Raw genomic sequence first — 19700 nt, 5'->3', positions numbered from 1 at the left:
CTTTTACAGTATTATTTCATAATACTCCTTTTACTGTACACACTTTACTTTATGACACGTATTGCAATTGTGGCAATTCATTTCTCTTGCATGAGAAAGAAGACTGCTCAATAAATAACACCTTTTATTGAAAACGCCCGTCTCTCTATTTCTCTGCACTCTGGTAAAACTAAGTATGCACGATTGACTGAGTGAAATAGCTATCTATTGTTTTCACACGACTCTGGAGATATACTCCTTATTCTGGAGGGAGCAAAGTTGTCATGTTTATGCGGTTGTCAGAAGCTAATCCCTTCTTGTCTAATCAGGGAAGTTAACTCCTCCCTGTTCATTCGAGAAAGTTTCGAGAAAGTTTCTAGTGACCTCTGAGCTAGCTGGCATACCTAATTAAATCTAACATATTCAGTAGAGACCTAGTCGACCTCAGTCCTACGTCTAAACTTCCAGTTATGTTATTCCAATGGGCAGAGCCTATTGGGAATATAGGAACTACACTACAACCTCACGCCCCCGCTATAACTGGGGGCCCCTTACGGCATACCTGCTCTCTCACCCAATTGATGACGCTAACAATGCCTAGAATGTCACTGCTGTAGACATCTGAATACACTTGCCCATTCATCTTCATTGATTGCCATTTATCAGAACTGGTTGCAGTCTATCAGCGTCCCCGTGGTAATAGAAACCCCAAGTGAGTGGATCTTATCACAATAGTCATTGTATTGCATGAAAGACATGAAGGTAACCACCTTTAACTATGCGGACGACCTCCAGCTCGTCTTCACACTGGACAGTTCCTCTGACTCCATCCATCCTTTTCAAACCACTATGCTTCACATCCAGCGCTAGATGGACCTAAACCATCTGAAACTTAACCCAGGCAAGACCAAATTAATCTTGCCTGGGAAGAGTGAACTTTCCTGGGGCCCATACTCCTGACTGGCAGAGCTGGGTCCCCCCCGCCCCTCCTCATCTGTGAAAAGTCTTGGGGTCATCATCAACGCAGACCTATCACTCAGAGGCCACGTAGGGGCAGTGGTCTCATGCTGCTTATTTCAGCTACGCAGGATCAGGAAAATTGCCCACCTGCTCACCCATTCAGTCCTTATACAGGTTGTGATAGCTTTGGTTCTTTCTCGCCTTGAGTTCTCCAACTCTATCTATCTCAGCCTTCCATCATGCCTACTCAAACGCCTCCAAATAGTACAAATTCAGGCCGCCAGGTTAATTCACAAGCAAACGAGATGGCTATTCACTAGACCTCTGTTGGACACACTTCATTGGTTTCCTATTGCCCAACGTGCTGCCTTCAAGTCAGGGTGTATAATTTTCAAGCCCTGCACGGCAGTAGCCCCAAATTTATCAGCTGCCTGATAGCAAGGCACACTCCACTCCGCAACCTACGGTCCGCCCATCTTCAGCTTTTGACCACCCCCACCTTCAAGCTCAAACGCCTGGGAGGGCGCAGGTTTTCTCACCTTGCCCCAAAATTCTGGAATTCTTTGCGATTAGCAATCCGGAAGAGCGACAATCTACTAGGGTTCAGAAGGTTGCTTAAGACCTGGCTGTATGAGCAAGCACTTGCGTAACCTGTCTCAGTTTTGACATCTGCCTGGTCAGTACCATGAAACCTCTGGGTGACCGTGCACTCTATAAATTCCTATTAACATAACATAACATAACATTGCCTATTATTTTACGTACTCCTCTGTAAATCTCTGTTACTATATTGTCCTTAATATCCACCCTTTCATTTCTGCTATCCTGATTATGCCTGTAAATTATATATGCTATACTGATTATACCAGTATTTGGAAAATTTCAATAAATAAATAAAAAAGGTATTGAAGTCATTTACAAAATAGCCAGATGCATTACACGAGGTCAGGTTGTTTTTAGGTGTGTGAAAATTAAGTGATGTCAACGCCGTCCCTGTTTATTTGATATTTACCCTCTACCTGAAAAAAAGAAGCATTTTGTTGTAGTGGCTACGTTGAGTGCTCCTATACCCAGGGAGCTGGGACAGAGGACTGGGCTGGGGCTTGCTGATAAACAGATGATTCTAACAGTGTTTTGAATGGAAAACTCTGGAGAAGGGTGTGTGGTGAATAGAGACCCGGGGGGAGGAGGGATGTGACATCTCCAACTTTGGAAAGTACTTCACTGTTTTTTTTCATAGGCTGTTCAATACTCTAGTGATGTGAGGTACGTTCAGAGGTCTCCCTATTGCGCCAGCACCTGCGCAATGTCTCCTAGAGGGTAACAGTGGATGAAACTAGACTATCAGAAGTGGAGGACACAGTTCAGGACATTAGGAAGGGGGTGGAGGAACTCCGCACTACTAGTAGGGATGTTGTATGGGAACTTGAAGATGCAGAAAACTGAGCACATAGAAATAATCTTGACTCTCTTGGCTTTCCAGAAGGGGTCAAAGGCACTGACATGGGTGCGTTCCTGGTGACTTGGTTGAAAGATGTCCTTCCTTCTGGACAGTTCTCCACATGTTTTGTAATAGAAAGGGCACCCGGGGCCCTGAGTGACAGCCTACCCCCCCCCCCACCCCCCCCGGAGGATCCACCCAGGCCCATCATAGCGAAGTTCCTCAACTTCCTGGATCAGGACATGATTCGGCTGGAAACATGCTGCAAGGGGGAATTGCAATATGGTAGCTTGTGAATTATGGTGTTCCCTGACTACATCCGAGAAGTACAATGCAGCACATTTAACTTGGTCAAAATGAAATTGAGAGCCTTCCAATTGAAATACATACTGTTGTTCCCGGCAAAGATGAAGGTCATATACCAAGGAAAATACGTCTTCTTCCAAACTCTAGAAGGAAGAGGCATGGGCTTGGTTTGAGGAGACCATACTCTCACTTTCATTGGGGAAGAAGTCAGGGCTAACTGTGTCTTAGGACCCGGATGACACACCCAAAGAAGAGCAGCAGAGGTGCTAGAAGAGGGACTGCACAACTGTGCAACAGGGTAGAGAAACTACATATCCAGAAAAGTCACAGAGAAAGAGCATCTTCAGAGACTGAGTAGGGCCGTGGGTGGGCTCTGGGGCGCTCCCAACTTTCAAAGACCCCCATGGAGTCATGGGACGAGGACCTTTCCTCAGACTCAGAAGGTACACACTTGCTTGCTAAAGCCATATCTGACTTGGAACAGGAGGCCGCCACACAAGAATCGCAGCTACAGAACAATGCCCCTGAACATGGGCAACAGGGCCCCTGAGAGGCAGCTGATCAACAGAGACTAGAGAGATGACTGCTTGTTTTGCAGCCATGATATCCCAAAGGGCTGCAGTTTGAACTCAGAGTATTTTTCCCATTAATGTTTGGCTCTCTTTCTCTTTATTTTGTTTCTATGCTTAGAGTTTAAAGTGGTTGTGTTATAAATAAAAGGGGGAGGTGGGTGACAGACCTCTCCATCTCTTCTTGCACACAGGTATGTTATCATGTTACAATCATATGCTGCAGGGGAACTGTGAGGGGTGGGAATGGGGTTGGTTGGGGGCAGGGTTGTTCACCGTTCCTTTGTTCGGTTGATTCACTTAATTATTGGTGGACACACACAGTCACTGTAACATACAGGTTCTGAGGGACACTACAAGGTTGGAAGTGATAATATCAAAATCAATTTATGACACCAGCTGACTGCCCTGAGTGCCTGGCTTTCTGGTGATAATGTGGAATGTCAACGGTTTTGGAAACAAGATAAAGCGGGCATAGATGGCGCACTACCTTAAATGCATATGGCCAGATGTAGTTATGTTACAGGAGACACAACTTCATGGTACCAAATGCCAGTTCTTAGGCAGAGGGGCATATATGAGCCTGGCTAATGCGGTTGCACATCTAGGTCCCGGGGAGTGGCAGTCCTAATTAAGAAATCTCCCCCTTCTAGGTGGCCCACCGTTGGAACGATAGTCAGGGCAGGTATTTGGGAATACGGGGAACATAGGGGCGACCTGGTATGCGTCTACGTCCCTCCAAAACTGCAGGACCTGACACTATCTAAAATGGAGAATATTCTTTTAAAAGTCACCCTCCTCACTTCAGGTTATAGGTGTGGACTTAAATGTTGTGATGCATGAGACACTTGATAGATCCCCCGCTCCTGCTGTTGGCCCGCAGGGCACTACACTGGCTCGTTTTGCGCAAACAATGGGATTGGCTGACATATGAAGACGTAAACACCCCAATGTCCATCAGTACTCATACTTTTCTGGAGCGTAATCTCGACTGGATTATGTATTTATTACGGAGAGTAAAGTTGAGTAGGTACCTCATGCATAGCACTTTGCCCTAGGACCGTCAAAACATTCCCCTCTTCTCATTAGACTGGGACCAAGATCATGACACCGCGTCAGGGGGTGGAAGTTGAATGCCTGGGACCTGCAGGACAGGGAGGTAAACAAGGGTCTCAGGGCGGATACTGAGTTTTATTTTGGAGAATAGGGACTCAGTGTTCTCTAGGGTTACTCTATGGTGGAGTGGTGTGGCTCACTGGTTAGAGGCGGCAGACCCGGGAGCAGAGGGCGGCCTGGGACCAGGGTTCAATTCCTGACACGGCAGGGTCGTGAACCAAGGTCAGTGGACTCGATAATTCTCGCTTTGGTGCCTACTCTAACCAGGGATCAAACTCGGCAACTCTTGGCATTAACTTGCCTCATCTCCACAACGGCCCCCCACAGACGCCGGGGATGCCTGGTTTCACCTTGGAGATACCCAGGAGGGAACATCTCACAGGGAAAGCCAGGACGGGTTCCCCAGCGGTCTATAGCGCCAGGATGCCTCCAGGTAGCAGTGCGCTTTACAAGATACACACATTTATGGTGAGGTGTACCAGACAGTTTTGAGGGGCATAGCCCAAAACTTGATCTCCCAGAAGAAAAAGGGGGTAAGCGGTCAGGGCATTCAAGCACCTACAGCAGCATATCATTAGTTTAAAAGGATGGTCCCCTCCCGCAAGTGAACCAAAGATGCTTCGACAGCTCGATACACTGGGCACATAATACAGTGACTTGGTCCAAGACAATACCAAAAAGCACATGATGGCAACACTACATCAGCTATATGAAGTGGGTGATAAAGCAGGAAAACTCCTGGGATGGTGTAGTAAAAACTAAACGGAAGCTTGCTGGGTCCAGATCATTCGAGATGATGAGGGGGTTTCGCACGTTTCTGACTTTCAGATCACTCAGGCTTTTGCTAGTTATTGCAAGTCATTCTATGCATCGCGTCCCCTTAGTGAGCCCCCAGAAGGTGCCCATTATTTTGCAGCCATTTCAACGCCAGTGTTGTAAGCAGGAGTGGTAGATGCACTGGATTTTGACCCTACCCTTAGCAAAGTGCAGGATGCCATCTCCAAATTGTAGATGGAGAAAACTCTGGGGCCTAACAGAAGAGTTCTATAAATGATACTCGGATCTCCTAGGACCTTATTTATTAATCCTTTATCATGAGGTGAGTGATTCGGGTGCCTCTCTACCCAGATCTCCGGAGGGCCACGATTATGGTAATACATAAAAAGGGTAAACCCAAAGCGATGTGGATCTTTAGAACTTCATGGTTTTCCTGGAATCATGGGAAATGACGTTCACAGTTGATTGTTGTCTGTTAACATGGCTGCTGCTGAAAAGAAAGAAGACAGAAATGCCTAATCCTCACCTACGTGTCCTGACATAGAATGACCTTTTGGTAGACCTAGGGGGTTAAGCATTCGGTTAAGCACAGCTTTGAATTGCTCAATTTGAAGTTTAAAAACACAGACAATATTCAAGCCAGTGAAGTTATTTTTTTACACCAGTCATAATAAATGTCTATTACACGCCATACTTGATTAGCATTTGCCACATTTGGGTCACCTGAGTACTACCATTGACTCGCTTGTAAATGAAAGACTTCAGAATTCCTGTGATTATTTTATTATTGCAGATGATTTCAGTTCAAAGATTGGTAACATTACAGAACTTCTTTGCTGGAGCTGTACACTTATTCCTGCAATGCAGACAGTTAATCATAGGGTTGACAGGAATCACCATCTCCTACAAGACCCAGTGTGGTAGGAATGATATCAAGACTTTGAATGTCAGTTCCCAGTTCTCACAACTGCTAGAAAACATTGCACCTCTAAATGTGTAAAAACAGATTTTTCAAGTACTTTTCGTTGATCGGTATTATGCATTTGAAGTAGTCTATAGAAGAGAGAACAATATCAACCCAGTGTCTTTTATTCTAAACACTTTTTAGTCTTCCCCTGGCTGCCGCAATCTATGAAATGGACCAATGATACTCCTTGTCATATTTAAAGGTCATAGGCAAATTTGTTCCATGAATTATATGGATTACCGTCTGTTCACAAATCCGGTCAATGCTCACATTAACATTTTGTTAGAAATCTTTTAGTGGTGAAGAATTTTAAGACCATTCCTTAATTGGTTAATGTTAAAGGAATGTATACTAAATTAGATCATCCCCCTTACCATATGTGGTAAACTTAATTTAATAATATACCTTTCAAGCCTAAAATGAAAATCCACCTTTTTCAAACCACATCCTGGTGATTGTCAATCTACAAAAGGATACCTTGATTGAACCTATTATACCTCTTCCAACCATAACAGCCTTACTTTGTTGCTCAATCGGTATTCCTCAACTTGTCATTCACCACCTTAAACCCATGCTTCAAAACCTCAGGGTCGTACATGTGGTAGATAATTTGTGGGTTATCTACAAAGTAGGGTACTTAAATTCTCCCTTGGGTGGTTCACACTGAAGAAAACCTCGAACTAAATATATATATATACATCTCAGGAGCATAAAAGTGTATATCTTTTTGGATGTATCGGCAGGGCCACTGGAATTATGTGGCAGGGGAGCACCAAATGATTTGGAATGAGTATAGATCATAAGGTGCAATGCATAGAGCAGTTATAGTTTCCACTTAAGAAGTTTCTGTTGAATTGCTAGATGCATGGACAACAATTCAAGCGGGAAACAGTTCAAATAATTGACAAAAATACCTTGGTTTTGATGGACATTCTTGCTCTTCATAGACACAAAAAATCAATCCACGCCTGTGACAAAATAACATATCTGGAAATTTAAACCTAAATATCAGTATTGTACAGAGGAATTTTGGAAATAAACGATGAGCTGGCAGAGTTCAGACTTATTAAGGTTACAAATTGAATGGCACTTTATACTGCCCGTGTAAGACTTAATTTTCTTCCTTCTGAACTTACCATGCTATCATAATTACAGCACGGAAGCTATGACTGAAGTTTGTTTGTGGCTCAGGTTACTAAATTGAGTGATGTCTTATTGTACAGCCTCTTCATGCTTGCAAGGGCAGGGCAAGCCACTCATCAGCTGTAGATGCTACTGGTACCAACAAAAGAAAATCAAGAAAGCTCAGCACATCTGCAAGCCTGTGAGCTTAGACTCACAACTCCACACTCTACTGGTAAACCAAACAGCAAATCACAGTTTTTTGGTTGAGTCTAGGCAGCTGTATTCACTCTGTGGGCTTACAGCCTACCCATTCCCTTTTAATTCATCACTTTGATTGCTTGCTAGTGGCTAATCTGTCCTATTGGTCCCTCCTTATTGTGTTTGATTTCCTCCCTGGGGCACCACATAGACAGCTAATGCCCCTGTACAGATCTACCCAACACTCAGCCACGGATTGGCCCTAGCGGCCCCTCACCTATCGGGGCCTCAACTTCTTCAGTGCTGGCATGGAGCCCTTTGACACACGGACTTCGCGCCCTTGACCACCGATCCAACATCCCAGCCGCTGCTCGCGCCATCTCGTTCAGCCTGACCTTCAGCTTGCTGCTGCGGCGCCTACACTCCAGCTTGGTCGCATTGGGGACCATCACTGCACCGCGCCTGGTTAACAATCACTAGACTGCGGCGGGCAGGCGCAGAGATCACCTCCCTCCCATTGGAAACTGTGTCTGGGCCGGATCGCGCGAATACTACGGCCTGTTTCCCTGCTGCCGGCCTGCAGTGCGGATCGGAGGCCCTGTGAAGCTCTGATGCTAGATCTCTGCACACATACCACTATTTTATAGTGGCGAACCATCTGATCACCCTACAGGCTGCTTCACTTGTGCCATTTGTGTCTCACCATCTTACAGACTCTTTATATGCCAACATGCTCATCGGGACTGCCATTCCCCTTGCTATTGATGTGCTATATGGCAACACGGCTATTTAGCCACTCCACGGTTTTAGGACTGAGGCCAATCCTGTGGTTCCGGCACCACATGCTCACCGCAATCTGCATCACAATGTGGTCACAACCCTGGGCGCTTGCCTCCCACGCCACAGGCAGAGATATATCTGAGGGAGCTCACTTTGACGGCTACCTCGGCACAGACAGCTTTTTTTGTTTCTCATGGTACCTCACCTCTGTCATCGCCCACTCCTGTCGCCATGGGGATGCCATATGGTCGCCAATCCAAGCTCCCATTCGACACGAAAAAAGTTGCCACACGATCCAGTTCCGAGGATCCAGAGACATCGGCGGATGCACCAAAGCCACATCCTCCACCAACTCCATTTGACGAAGTTAAATCTCTCCACTTGGCCATGCAACACAGTCTTACGGACCTTTCAAGTAAAATGGACTCCATGAACAATCGCATAGAGTATATAGAGTTAAAAGTGGAGAAACATGGCGAACAGCTCAAGGAAGCGGAGAAGCAAATCTCTGCCAATGAAGATGCCACAACGCATGTGACTCGGCAGGTGGCGCAAATGGACAAATTACTGAAAGTAATTGCGGCCAAGAACAACAATTTGGAGGGGTGCAGTCGGCGTAATAACATTCGCATCATCAGGATCCCTGAGTACCAGCACTGGGCGCATGGAGGACTTTGTTGAGCGCCTGTTACGCACCACCTTCGGCGCGGAAGCATTCTCCACTCAGCTGATTGTGGAGCGAGGACTCCACTTCCTTGGCCCTCGACCTCCCCCGGGAGGATACCCATGACCAATAGTTGCTCGCCTCATTAACTACAGTGATCGCGAAGTCGCTCTGAAACTGGCGAGAGACAACAAGAGTCTTCAATTTGAAGGCAACACATTCTCTATATATCCAGATTTCCCAGCTGCAGTCCAGGAGTTGAGACGCAAGTTCCTCCCTGCTAAGCAGAAACTTTGCAAGGCGCAAATCGAATATGCCTTATTATATCCAGCCTGATTGCTGGTCACACATCTAGGCAAACAACATTTCTTTACCAACGGGCAGCAAGTAGACGATTTCTTTTGCACAGCCAGAAAGAACTCACCACCTAGAGAATCCCAGGACCATCTCTCTAGATCCCCGTCTCTTGGCTCTGACTGATAACCAGCATCGCACATTTCCCTGTTCTTCGCTCTTGCTTCGCCCTGTTGTTGACGCCCGCGGACTTCTTGCCAGTCCTGATGCTCTACGTCTGGGTGAGACCTGGGTGACTGATGGAAAGCGGTGGTTTATCTGATCGGTACCCGTTGGTACCTCATCCTACTGCGTCACAGAAGTCTAATTTTTGACGGACTGCAAGACATTGACAGATAAGTGACATGAACTTATGCTCGCCATCTGTTTTTGGTAGCGGGTACTTTCTCTTGATACTTCTCCAAGCACCTCCCCCCCTTCATTCCACCTCCCTCTGTCATCGGGGTCTTGGCTCTGTACCTATAGGAGATGGGAGGTTTTCGTTGCACACCAGCGTTCCTCACACAGGTGTACCTTCAATACTTATTGTATGATTGTTCCTCTTTTTGCGTTATCACTGTTTTGTTTGGGTTTGGGTAGGGACAACGATACCGGCACATGGGGTGCTGTTGTGGGTGAGGGTGGGTTGGGACTCATTCGCAATGTTTCTTCACTGCATTTGTTTCCAGCAGGTAAAATTAAGACTCATATTCAGAGGCACTTTTTTCTCCTCTTCTTTCAGAGCATACAGCAACATTATTTTATTACTCCGCTATGTCTTCCCACACTGAGGCACTACAAATAAATCTTCTCACTTGGAATGTCAGAGGTCTGTGCAATCCCTGTAAATGCAGTAGGTCCTTGCATACCTAGATAGGCATCATGTCCGCATTGCAATGTAACAGGAGACTCACTTAGATCAGGCTCGCACTCCCACTTTGCGAGCAAATGCTCCGTTGAGCGTTTCCTCTCCTCGTACTCTACCAATTCCAGAGGTACTGTGATACTTGCAAAAAAGAAAACCCCTTTCATATTGGGAGGCACACAACAAGACTCTCTTGGGAGGAGTTGCATGATGTGGGGCACACTAGGTACTCAATCGGTCACATTGGTGTCCTGCTATGGGCCCAACATTGATGCCCAGGATTTTACACAGCATTATGGGGACGTATACTTCAAATAGGTTCCACTCATATCATCTGAGGGGGGAGATTTTAATACCACACTCCATCCCGCCCTGGACAGGTCTAATTCCCTACTCTCACACTACACTAAGACACAGGAAACATTGACGGGCTTGTTCTCTGCTCATAGGCTCACAAATGCATGGCAACATAGACATCCAGATGGCAGGGAAGGCACCCATTATACAGCAGCGCATTCATCCTGGGCTCGCTTAGGCTACTGGGTGGTTTCCAGAGGGGCTCGTCCCTTGGGGAACACAGGCTGTCCACCTCGCTAGGACTTACTCTGATCATTCCCCAGTGCTCATAACGATAGCCCCGCCCAACTCAATCACTTCCCCCAGATGCTGAAGATTGATGCCGGAAGCCTTCCTTGATACTGTTATCTGGGCTGAGCTGGGTATGGAAATCTCTGAATTCTTCCAGCATAACATAGATTCTGTCGCACAGGTGGGTACGGTCTGGGAGGCCTTCGAGGTTACAATCCGGGGTTCCTGCATGGCCAAAAGTTTTGGGGTCCTGCAAGACCTTCGTCGCACCTTGCACACACTTGAAAGCGAGCTGAAGACACAAGAGAGTGACCTTTGGAGCGATAACTCTGGGCAGCGCCTGGTAACATTCAGGGAAAAACTCTCAGACTACAAGCAAATTACACAGTGCGCAGATATGGCTAGGGAGAGCCCCCGGGCAGAGAATTAGCACAAGACATCAGGCTGCCCATGTTCTCTAATTATGTTCTCAAAATTTGGGACACTGCCAACGTGTGACACAGAGACAGTCTGGATATTCTGCACACCTTTCCTGAATTCAATACTGATTTATTTACTACCTGTAGAGACAATCCCCCAGACTTTACCTCATACCTACAAGATATAACCCTTGGCTAGCTAGGAGACTTGCAGAGAGAGTTCCTTGATGCGCCCTTTGAAAACGATGAGATACGCGAGGCAATTATGCAAATGAAGTCCAGGAAGGCCCCTTGTTCAGACGGCCTCCCTAGACTTTTATAAATCATACCTCGATTTACTGCTCCCCATTCTCTAGCAACTCTTTAGTGAAGCGCAGGAACTAGGAAATCTCCCTCTGTCCCTGAGGGTAGCCATGGTCTCCTCACTCTTAAAGCCTGGTAAGGCTGCAGACTGCTGCGATTCATACCGCCCCCTCTCCTTAATTTCAACGGATGCAAATATCCTTGCCAAAATCCTGGCTAATCGTCTCAGCCTACTCATGGAGAAACTCTTTCTCCCAGACCAGGCTGGGTTTATCTCTGTCCGGGAAACATCGCATAATCTCCGCACGCTCTTCTCAATTTTATGGTCAGTTGACCCTTAATTGCCTCTAGTGGCAATCTTTTTTGAGGCTACGAAGGCTTTTGACTCAGTTGAATGGGACTACCTCTTTGTAATCCTTCAAAACATGGGCATGCCCAAAGGGTTTCTCTCGTGCATTCGCCTGTTATATACCAACCCTGAAACTAGGGTTCTCATAAATGGGCATTCCTCTCCCTCCTTCCCCATCACCCTGGGTACTCGACAAAGCTGCCCGCTCTCTCCCCTTCTTTTCGCCCTGGCTGTCGAACCACTTGCTGCCAAGATACGACAATGCCATCATGACAAAGCACTCCGCTGTCTGCTCCGGCCTATTCTGTTTTCCCTATTTGCCAACAACATTACCCTATATATTCGAGAGCCACACTTAACCTTAATCCACTACTCCGTGAATTTGTTCATTTTGGAGGGCTATCCGGCATACATATAATTTTGAAAAAGTCCCAAATTTTTCCCTCTCCACATCGGTCACGGTTTTTACACCAGATTTCCCCATCGAATGGTGCGCTGATGAAGTGAAATACATGGGGGTGTATGTTACTGCTGACCGTGATGAGCTGATGCGACAACCCTACGGTCGCACCTTGGAGAGGATCAGGGAAAATGTCACGAGATGGATCGCTCTCCCCCTCTTCTTTGCAGGGCACACTTCCCTCATAAAAATGGTCATCCTTCCTAAACTCCCTTATCTACTCTTGAACATCTCATACGACCCGGGCATACACTTCTTTTCTGTGCTCTGTTCGGAGCGGATACGTCACACATGGGGTGGCAAACAACCTAGCATACAATGGGACACAATTACTAAACTGTACTCGCACGGAGGGTTTGATGTACCCAACTTCGAACTCTGTTACACTTGCGCACAGGCCCACTATGCTCATTTCTGGTTCCACCCTCCCAAATACATGCCGCAGGTAGCTACAGAGCAATGACTATCTGATCCCATACCACTTGAGGGTGGCATACTGTCTGCCACTGCACCATGTATGGGGGACTCGTCACTGATCACTAGCACAGTGAAGGCATGGCAAGCCAACGTCACGCGATCCCAGGTCCTCATGCTGTACTCGCCATTGCTTCCTCTAGTTTGTCACCCGAAGATGCCTGTCCTGCTAGGGGGTTTTTAAACCAAAAAAACAAAGCTAAATACGGGATTACATCCTGGGGAGCAATGTTCCCTCTAATTTTTTTCCTCTGTGTGCGGCAGTGAAAGGTCTTTGTGCGCTGCAGCCAATGCTATGTGCGCCAAGAACCGTTTCACACATATGAGTGCAGCAACAAATATCAGTGCAAATATCACTCCAAACTTTTGCTTAAAAAACTAAAATGCAGTGCATTCCACACATACAGCGCCAAATGATGTGTCTTAAGGCAGGTTTGCAATTTACATACACACCATTACATGAATTGGTTACACAGGCAAGGTCACTTCAGCTTTAGAAAAGCACAGGACTCTAACGGTGGTACTAATATAAGATTTCGCTAAAGATTACCAACTAGAGGTCTGTTCGTATGATAGGGAAATGTTGGGAGCCTATACAAGATCGCATACCTGGAGATACATGCAGGGGGGCACATGTTATGCCCCCCTGTGTGCATGCAGCCCCCTGTTACTGCAGGCCATTTCCTCCTTCTCCATGAATTCCCTCACTACCACTCACCAACAATGCACCTCATCTCTCAGTAGCACCTTTCTGCCAAACATTTCATTTTTTATAGCACTGTCATAGTTTACTCACACTCAGTTCTGTGATCTGCATGGTACACGTTCTTTGTAGCATGCACATTAACCCTCTGCGCTGTGTGGGTAGCAGAATTGCCCATGTGAGTGCACGATGAGCAATGCGACAGTGTGAGAGAAGGGTAAGAAGTGTGACTGCAGGGGGAGTGAGGTGACCATATGAATTTGGGTGCAGATGTAAGTGCTGAATGGGACAAATGAATCCATGGTTAGTGATGGGCTTGTTTAAGTGAGATAGCAGATTGAGCACTAAGGGGACAGGTGAGTGAAGTGTCACATGAGTGCAGGTTAAGTAGTGTGCTCGTGTGACTGCAGGGTGAGGTACAGGTTGAACAGCACTAGTGCATTGTGAGAGCATTGTGAGAGCTGTGAGTGCAGGGTGAGCGTGAAAGTGAAGGGCAGGGATGAGGAGTAATTTGTCTGAACACATGGTGCACTCCCAGACACTTGAAGTAACTCAGTATGTTACTAACGTCGGCATAGGGTTTCAGATAAAAGTTGAACTATTGCTATTATGGGGTTAATCAGGGATTGAGGGTGGAAGAAATAAATAATGTGCCTCTCCTGCAACAAACTTCCATGATTAGGGTTGCCAGGTCATTATTTTAATGTCCAGACAGTACAAAAATAAATAGTCACCTAAAGCCATATTTTCAGCACTAATCTGTGCAGCAAATATAAATAGAAAGCACTTGTAATTGTGTTCTAGGGTTGCCCGAATGATCCATGACTGATGTAAAGGCAACAAAGACAGAAAAGTCAAATTACAAATTAATACATACTTTTTTATTTATAACCATATTTAGTGTCAAGACGAGGTCTTTGCAGGCTCTTCAAACAACACATGGCTGGCATTTTTGTTTTGGCAACCCTACTTTATATTCCTTTTCATCAAATGGATTCTCACACTACCGCAAAGAAATCGGCAGGGTGGGGCCCAGGGGGAACTGGAACCAGAATAAAAAATAACCTATAAAACCAGTTTACAAATGTTTGTAGTTGTGCTGCTTGGAGAGTGTGGATGATGCAGCAGTGGGAAGTGTAATCTGGCCTCTCTGCCCATCAATGAATTAGAAGGTCCTTGTGAGCTGCGGGGACCCGGGGCCCCCGGTCTTTCAGGCACTGCTTTGTGTGATCTCTGGTCTGTAAAGGAGGAGGAGCTGCCACTCCATGTGCTGCACGGTGCTGTGGGGGGGAGGGGAGGGGGCAAGCTGCAGAGGTTAAGAAAGGCGGTGGTATACGAGAGAGGCTGGCTCTCCCACTGAGAGACTTTGCCATCACGGTCACGCCTACCTGTGTTCTCCCTTCATCTACCCTTCCTTCTCATGTACCTGTCCCACCCAATACTCCTTCTTCAGAGGCACATTAACGTCACAATTAGTGGTGCTTTTTAGTTCAGAGATTGCTTCATATGCTCTCATCCCAAATTCTCCATAAGAACCCAACACGGCTGCTAACCTCTTGTATGTTCCATTTCAAATCCCTTCCCTCTTGATACCGCCTCATACAAGACTGATTCCTTTCAGAGATACCTGCACTTGAAACCTGCACCCCTTCAGACCACAAAGCCCAAATTGAAGGACTGCACTTCCTATTCCAAGCCCCCTTTCCCCTGCAGCTACTGTGTAGTCACTGCCAGCCCCCACCCCACCCTCCAGCCGTGACTGTGTTGGAACTCTCTACCAGGCTCCCCTCCCCCAGCGCCCTATGTGCCTTTTGCCATCTGTCCGGCCAGCTGCTCCCATGTGAACAGCTTTAAGGTGGAGAACTGGAAGCAGAACTTGCGCGTCATCTACCAATGCAGTGCTTCCTGTGGAGTGGTACCCCTGAGACCAGGAAACGCAAGGCTAAGTCTTGCATTTGTCACATGTGCGGTACCCACTAGAACAGACTTCCTCTTCCACTACTGTGTCTTTTTTGGCTGTTTTACAAAGAAACATATCCACGAGACGCAAAAGCAAGACAACAAAATTTAGCCATAGACCTTTTATATGGGGGTATATACTGTTTTATGTGTCAAGATTACTTTTACGATGGAACAAATTGACAAAGAGGAACTACGGAAAGCCTGGAAAACTATAAGCTTTCACCCCAACAATGGTTGCTCCTTACCAGTATACAATGACAGGAGTTGGAGAGAAATATTCAATGTGGGAGCCAACAAAAAGAGAATTCGAATTGTTGCGACATAATCCCAAGAGAAGAAAAATAACTACTAACTGCAACATAGGTCTACGAGGGCTGATCAACCTTGGAAATACGTGTTTTATGAACTGTATACTTCAAGCACTTACCCACACTCCACTACTGCAAGACTTTTTCCTTTCAGACGGGCACAAATGTGAAATGCAAAGCCCAGGCTCATATCTTGTTTGTGAAATGTCTACACTCTTTTAGGAGTTTTACTCTGGGCACTGATCTCCTCACATTCCCTATAGGTTATTGCATCTGGTGTGGACGCATGCACGGCATTTAGCAGGGTACCAGCAACAGGATGCACACAAATTCCTCAACACTGGATTAGATGTGCTTGCTACACAGACACTGTCTGCAAAGGTAATGGTTGCGCTGAAGCCAGCTGCGTCACTAGGGTCGGTGTCACCCTGTGCGGGTAACTCATGGTGTCACCCCCCCACGACTTGGGCACCCGGTGCCCACGAGAACCTAGAAAGAAACTGCAGGGAGCAGGATCTGGCAGAGGTGCCCCTCTGCAAATGAAAGAGCAGGCGGATCCGGCTTCTCGAGGGCGCCACTTGTGTTCCTGGAGACACAATAGGTAGGAGGGCCTCTCGTGGGATAGAGACCTTGGAGGCCAGAAGGAGGCCACAGCCTTATCCATTCCCGGTGCCCAGTAGAAGGACCAGAGTGAGGCCGCTGCTTTGCCCCGGCACAGCCCGTGACTCTGGACTTATCCTCTCCGCAGAGCCTAATTAATCAGCACGCTGTCATGCAGGCCTTGAAGCGTCTGCTGTGTGGAGTCACTCCTACTGCGTGACACCCCCAGGAAGGCACCTCCTTGTTTAAGATCATTTGCTGGCAATACGGGTATACACATTAAAGTATCTTTAAAGAAGGGGAGAATATTTGCAGGCTGTGACAAGGCGATCGAGGAAGAACATCCCTCTGCCCTAATTCAGTACTATGATTTATCATTTGTTGCGTTCTCTGTGTAGATTATGAGTGTTTTTATGTACCAGAGTTGTATGGCACTTCGCCGTGGGATGCTGTTTCCTCTGTACGTTTCACACACAGGAATGCATAAATGACGGTAAGTCAGCAAATTCTTCCCTCCAGATGTGTTACTTTATGCAGGCTCCGACGGGCAGGGCTGCCTGAGGTACCGTTCCAGGGGGTGTCACAGCCGCGAGAGCGCCCCTGGCATAGAGGCTGCCACGATCACCACAGGGTCAGCGACCCAAATTCAGCTTTCGTTTTGGGCTGTTAGGCTCCATCTTCGCACCTGGTTGGCCCTTGGCCGCCTCTGCCCGTAGCCTGGGATCGCCTGCCAGCTGGGCGAGGGCTGTGCTTGTTTTCACAGCTCTGGCTGCACTTGAAAGACCGCATGTATCTGTACACACAGACGTCAAGAGCATGAGGTGACAACGAGGCAGTCATAGCTCCTAGAAGACTTCCTTTTCACGCAGAGCCACCGAAAATAGTATAATGTTTCGTTCCTGCGTGGTTCTTGGTGCACGCAGACGCAGTACGTTCATCAGACAATTGCTAAAACATTGGTTCGTGCGTGAGCACTAAACACGCTCCAGTTTGCATTTCTGCATGCGTGCAGTCTCAGACCAGACACCATATAGGAATATCTTGAAATGCACGTGTTTTAGCTAAACAAAAATAAAACATACATCACAAACAAAGGAAGGCGCAGGCACTCTAAAAAGTGCACATTTCCAATAATGATCGTCACACTTCTCCTGTCAGCTCAAGCCTTTCTGTTTTCATGCACAGTTTATTTGACTGTTCGCGTTCAGTGGCACTTGGCGCTAAATACGTTCTCTGATTTTCTCTATCTGGGAAGATTCACATATCCTGCAAGGCCTTAATGTGGGCACCCATGCTATCCACTGACAGCTGACGGAAGGGGGTGGGATCACCCTGACAAAGACTATCCGCAACTGGAGGTTTGGAAGAGCTCACAAAGAGGCAGTCGGATAGCTCCTAGAAGACAGGAAGATAACGATGTTGGACATTGAACCTGTAAAGACGAGCGGTGAGACAGACTTGGCGTTCCGAAACCTGATGGAGGGGGTTAGTGCCAGACGTTAATCTAAGTACCCAGGGGCCTGATCAGAGGAAGAGTCAGGATGTCACATAGCGCAATAAAGTGCGGAGAAGAGGGAAGGCCACATGCCAAGTAAAAGCGCCAAGAGGCTTCACCCCAAACCCACTCTTAACTGTGAAGCGCTCCTTGATAAAACGCTGACTCCTCTCCATCCAGGGGAAGTTGAGGCTGCCCAGGCCGGGCATGGCGCTGGCCACCCCCTTTTCTGAATTGGCCAGGGGTGGCGGCACGGCTCCAGGGAGGGGGATGTGAGCCGTACCCGAATGACCTCTGCGGGAGCCAGGCTCAGGTTCACCCACAGGAGCCCGAGTCCTCAAAGGTGGCGCCCAGGCCCGGAAAGGCGGCGGAGAGCGGGTGGTAGGGTGCGCTGGCCTTGCACTCCCCCCCCCCCATAGCCATCGGGGCTCCGCGGAGCGGGCTGCGGGGCACTCTCCAACTCGGGGCTGTTCAGGATCTGGTTGATGCCGAAGCGGATGGGCTCGTGGGGTGGCTGGCTCTGGGGGGCTGCCGCCAGGGGCTCCATCCTCGGCGGCTGCCACCAAATATGGGGCTAACACTTGGGATGAGATGTTAGGGGTCACTGGGGCAGGGTGCGCACCTGGAAGAGGCTCGCAGGCCTGGGGAGACTCATGGGAAACAGGTAAGGAGCTTGGAAAGTGTGGGCGGGGACTTACGGTGTCAGCCACTGGCGGAAGCAGAACACCTCAGTGATGGCACAGCTGAAGGACAGATAGTGTGCCTTTGTCAAAGTAATCATGTTGATTGCAGCGCCTGACGGGGGGCTGCAATTAACACGATTACCTTCACAAAAGGCAAACAATCTGACCGTTTTCGCGCCGCACGCATTTTAAAAGCGGCAGCGCGAAGGTCCTCAGATGTCTGTGCGCGCTCTACATTTTTTAAATGCGCGCTACGGGAGGCATAGGTGCGCGCGTGCCCAGGCGCGCGGCTTAGAGGGAACAGTGCTGGGGAGATCTGTGCCTCAACGGTAAATTGTGCACATAACAACTCTTTTCCAAGCAGCCGCCCTCCCCTATGGACATCTTCCTTTATGTCCGGTTAAGACAGGGCTTCAAGGTGCACACCCCCCGTACCCTCTGGAGCCCTGGAGGTCATGCCACTGCGCATGATACTGCATAGCGACTCTGCGCCACATTTAGTCTCCTCGTTCTAACAGAGTCTCTATACTGCCCAGGGTCCCATACAAAGCACTGCTCAAGACAAATGGGCTGCTGAGATGAATGAAACTTTCACAGATGAGCAGTGGACCTGATGCTGTAAACAGATGGAACAAAGCTCGTCCAGTAGCCATCTCCGCATCCTTCATTACCAGTTCCTTCATCGCACATATTATACCCTAGCCAAACTGTACCGGTATAAACTATGTGACAGCGACAAATGTGATCATTGTTGTATTACGGGGCAGATTTTATGCATCTATTTGGGGACTGTGATGTTGTACAGGAGTACTGGCACCAGGTCCTTACAACCCTCGAACAAATGTCATCCTTGCACCTCCCTTTCTCTCCCCTACTTGCCTTACTGGGATACACCGAGAAGCTGGCTGCCACATACCAGAAGTTTATCTTCTTCAGTCTCCTTTTGGCCAAACGGCAAATAGCGTGCAGGTGGGGACGGGGCAGGGCACCTAAATTCAAGGAATGGATCAAGGATATGGGATTCTGGAAGGAACACATTTGCTGAACTACTTCCACCTACCTCACGCCCCTGCGATAACTGGGGGCCCCTTACGGCATACCTGCTCTCTCACCCAATTGATGATGCTAACAATTCCTAGAATGTCACTGCTGTAGACATCTGAATACACTTGCCCATTCATCCTTATTGATTGCCCTTTATTAGAACTGGTTGCAGTCTATCAGCATCCCCATGGTAATAGAAACCCCAAGTGAGAGGATCTTATCACAATAGTCA

The 19700-nt window shown here is 47.6% G+C and overlaps 1 pseudogene; it reads left to right on the top strand.

The window, feature by feature from the left end:
• The first annotated feature begins 11500 nt into the window (after nucleotides 1-11500).
• On the top strand, nucleotides 11501-16086 carry LOC147718631 (ubiquitin carboxyl-terminal hydrolase 22-A pseudogene; annotated as a pseudogene).
• The last annotated feature ends 3614 nt before the right edge of the window (nucleotides 16087-19700 follow it).

This window comes from Lissotriton vulgaris, chromosome 4_1 (genome assembly GCF_964263255.1).
Source record: "Lissotriton vulgaris chromosome 4_1, aLisVul1.2, whole genome shotgun sequence".
In the NCBI taxonomy this organism is placed as follows: Eukaryota; Metazoa; Chordata; class Amphibia; order Caudata; family Salamandridae; genus Lissotriton; species Lissotriton vulgaris.
Note: the sequence above shows the minus strand (reverse complement) of the source record. Positions and strands in the feature narration are given on the sequence as shown.